We start from the raw sequence: 4,691 nt of genomic DNA, 5'->3' as shown, positions 1-4,691 counted from the left end.
TGGAATTAAAAGTATGATTCACACACACACACACACACACACACATACACAAAGGTGGGCATGGTGGCACATGCTTTTAATCCCAGCACTTGGGAGGCAGAGGCAGAGGCAGGCAGATTTATGAGTTCGAGGCCAGCCTGGTCTACAGAGTGAGTTCCAGGACAGCCAGGGCTACACAGAGAAACCCTGTCTGGGAAAAAAAAAAATCCTAGGACTGGCAGGCAGATCCTGTGAGTTCAAAGCCATCCTGGTCTACAGAGCAAGTTAGTTCCAGGACATCCAGGACTGCTACATAGAGAAACCCTGTCTCAAAACACACACACACACACACACACTCTAATATATATATATATATATATATATATATATATATATATATATATATATATATGCATGTCACCCACACATCACAAACACACACACACACACACACACACACACACACCCTGGAGGTGATCACATAAGGACATGATGCAGCATTGCTTGTATTGTGTGTGTATTTTTCCCCCAGTTTCCAGATGTATCATTTCTGAGCTTTGACTCTGGAAAATTTAATTAAATTTTCTCATATAGAAGATGAAAAAAATAATTGTTGGTTTTGTTTTTTTCCAGATAGAGTCTCTCTGTGTAACGACCTTGGCTATCCTGGAACTTGTTCTGTAGATCAGTCTGGCGTTGAACTCAGAGATCCATCTGCCTCTGCCTCCCAAGCTCCGAGATCCAAGGTGTGTTACAACACACCCCTGGCCTAGAAAGGATATATTTTTTTTAAGATTTAAGAAATATTTTCATTTTATATATATGAGTGCTTTCCCTGCATATATGTCTGTGTATCAGATGCATCCTTGGTGTCTCCAGAGGCCAGAAGAGCATATCAGATCCTCTGGAACTGGAATTACAGATGGTTATGAGCTGCCACATGGGACCTTTAGTAGGAGTTCTCAATCTGTGGGGATGTGGCCCCTTTGACAAACCTCTATCCCCAAAACATAAAAAGTAAAAAACAAACAAAAAATCTACATTACAGCTCCTAGCATAGCAAAATTACAGTTATGAAGTAGCAACAAAAATAATTTTATGATTGGGATCACCACAACATAGGAACTATATTAAAATGTCACAGCATTAGGAAGGTGAAGGACCATTCACTTGCAGTAACTCCCACATAGGAATCTGAAACATTTCCTAAGTGGAAGAGGCTGGATTTGAACCATGACTAGAAGCTTTGGTGTTTTGAAACAAGGTATAGCTGAGGCTAAGCCTTGAACTTATGACCCTCCTCCTTCCTCTGCCTCCCTGCAATGGGGTAATAAGCATGTACCACCACATCTGTCAAGGATAGGGTTTGACCGTCAAAGCCTGAGGACTTCGGTCTTGAGACCTAAGTACACTGGAGATGCTGATGTTCCCAGTACCTTTCTGTATCTTGCTCTCAGCTCAGGGCTTCCTATATCCCTTGCAATGATGGTCAGGAATGGGCTCTCGCTCACATTCTATCTCTTTGTATTTGTTGCAATGAATTCCATTCAGTGTAATTGTATCTCTTTCCCCCTTCCTAGTACTAACGATGCAAGCACACATGATTGACCCACTCTGAAAACTGGTGTGTTCCCAAGGGGGATGCCTGCCAGTCTCCCTTTTGTGGTTCTGCTTTGGTATCTGGGCTTGCTTGTGAGTCTCTGATGTACAGATCAAGGATCATATATAGCCTCAATGGAAGGCACTGCTCTAGAAGATCAAGTTGTGCTTCTAGCAGTGCTGCCTCTGGAGGAAAAGGCCCCCTAGACCAGTGCTAGGTGAAAAAAGGCCCCGACCACTCAGGAAGTAGTTGGCCACATGCTGGGATGTAAAATTCATGTTTCCATAGCTGCTGCTGAAATACTGAGAGATCAAACTTCCAACACCAGGGGGAAGAAGAGAATAGTCAGGATGGGAAGGAGGAGGTGAAGGAGGCATGGAAAAGGAGGAGGCCAGGCCAAGTGCAGGATGCAGTTGTAACTGGTGCTTTGTGATGGTTGCGCTCACCTTTGGCAAGAAGGGCCCCAGTGCTGATTGCTAAGCCCCATGTAATCCTGGCTTTTCTCTAATATGACCATGTTGCCCAAGCAAAAGACAGAGATAGGGAACATGGCAGGAGGGGAAGAGGGAAGAAGAAAGTAGGAAGAAGCCAAGCCTGATAAAGTGGCTTGTTGTAGGAGCTTTCTGGAAGTGGAGGCAGACAAATCAGGCAGGTCATGCTTATTTACCTAGTGAGTTTGAGATGAGCTAGAGCTACAGAAGGGGGGGGGGAGTAGAGTGTAGGGGACTTTTGGGATAGCATTTGAAATGTAAATGAAGAAAATATATAATAAAAAATTGTAAAAAAAAAACGAGCAAACAAACAAATCTTTAGAGAGACAGAGAGAGACAGAGACAGAGACAGAGACAGACAGAGGTGTACAGAGTCCAACAGACTACTTTGTAGAGTCAGTGTGTTTTCCTACATATACATGGGATCCAGAGAGCAAACTCAACTTGCTTTCTGAGCACGCATCTTTTTATTTGTTTGGTTTCACTCTGTAGACCCGACTGGCCTCAAATTCAGAGAGCCACCTGCCTCTGTCTCCTGAGTGCTGGGATTAAAGGCTTGTGCCACCACTGCCTAGTTTTAAGCAAGCATCTTTACCATTTTGCCAGTCTAAAGTTTTGGGGTTTTGTTTGGTGGTTGGATTGAGGAACTTTTTTTTGTCAATTAGGTAAATCTACCTGCAGAAACAGCAGGAAGAGAAGGAAATTGACTAGAGCAACAGAACCACTAACCCTCTGCAGGGGCAAGTTGCAGACACTGAATCTCCCTGTTAAGAGTTTCAATATGGCCCACAAATTTTATGGGAAACACCCCTGAGGCACTCTAGGTGTTAGGAGTGGGGCTGAACAAAGGGCGACTGGGAAGTAAGGGCTCTGCTCTCAGGAATGAACAGGTAATGTTATCTTGGGTGGCTCTGAGGCCAAGGAAACACGGGACTGGGAGGAGCAGGCCTGGAGCAAGAGTGGGGGTCTGGGCATGTCCAAACCCTAGAAATCTCATCCTGAGATTGGCAGGAGTAGGATCGATCCTTCCCTGTCCTGGACCTGTATGTCCTGGCACACATAGCAGCCTTGCCTCACCAGAGAGGAAATCACAGAGCTAGGTTATGCTTCCTTTGTCTTTATGAGGTCATGTCCAAAAGCACCTAAAATTCCTCTTCATGCACATGAAGCATTCCAAGCACCCTGGCCCAGATCAATCTGTACACTCACCCTCATGGTCCCTACTCATGCCCCAAAGGTTTAAATAGCCTGTTTACCACCCCCTGCCCCCACCAATAAACTCAACCAGTTCTCTGAAGCTGTTCCCACGTGTATGTTCTTTGCCTGAGCATTCACAGCTGACCAGGTTAAAATTCCTTCTCCTTATAAAATCATGTCCAAAAGCACCTAAAATTCCTCCTCCAACAAAATATAAGAATAGGTTGAAAATTAAGATGGAGAAATACAAATTTGAGACAGTCCTGGGATATACACATCCTTGGATATACTACAGAGTTCTAGGACAGCTTGGGTTATATAGTAACAAGTATATAAGTACTGGGTAGTATAATTAAGTAGTGGGTACTATAATTAATTAAGAAGTACTAGGTGAGTCAGGCGTGGTGGTGCACGCCTTTAATCCCAGCACTCAGGAGGCAGAGGCAGGCGGATTTCTGAGTTCAAGGCCAGCCCGGTCTACAGAGTGAGTTCCAGGACAGCCAAGGCTGTACAGAGAAACCCTGTCTCGAAAAAACAAAACAAAACAAAAAAAAGTGCTAGGTGGAGCCTGGCAGTATTGGCGAACACCTTTAATCCCAACACTCAAGGCAGAGACAAGTGGATCTCTATAAGTTCCAGGCCAGCCTGGTCTGCATAGCGAGTTCCAGAACAGCCAGGGCTCCATAGAAACCCTGTTTCAAAAAACAAAAGTGAAATAAGTGGGGGGTGCGGGTAGGTGTGGTGGTTCATATCTATAATCTCAGTACCTGGGAGATAGAGGTAAAACTGCTTAACTTTCAAGACCAGTTTTAAAAGGCAGAGTCTCCCCTATGAGACCTGCTTGGCTGGGAACACCCTATGCAGACCAAGCTGACTTCTAGTTCAGAGATCCACCTTCTTATGCTTGCCAAGTGCCGGGATTAAAGGCGTGTGCCACTATTCCCCTCAAACCCTGGTTGAAGAAGAGAAAATAAAGGGCAGAGGAAGAGCAGGAAGGGTTGTTATGAAGGGGCGGGAGGGGCGGGCAGCAAGATGGCTCATCCGGTAAAGGTGCTTGCTACTAATAATAACAACCAACCTGAGTTTGTTTGATGCCCAGGACTCACATGACATGAGAGAGAACCAATTGGCTCTCCATAGTTGTTGTCGTCTGATCTCCACAGATGTGTTGGGCTCTACACACACACACACACACACACACACACACACACACACTGAAATATAAAACTTTTTTTTTTTTTAAAGAGACTGGAGTCTGGTAATGGAGTTGAGGATGCAGCTCACTGGTAGAGTACTCGCACAGTAAGTACAAAGCTCTGGCTCTTGTCTCTGGCAACAAAATCAAGTAAAATACAGAAGGGAGAGATTTATCCCAGTTCTTTCACCCCCACCAGTGAATTAAAAGAAAAATAAGAGGGGGAGGA

Source organism: Mus pahari, chromosome X (assembly GCF_900095145.1).
Source record: "Mus pahari chromosome X, PAHARI_EIJ_v1.1, whole genome shotgun sequence".
NCBI lineage: Eukaryota > Metazoa > Chordata > Mammalia > Rodentia > Muridae > Mus > Mus pahari.
Note: the sequence above shows the minus strand (reverse complement) of the source record.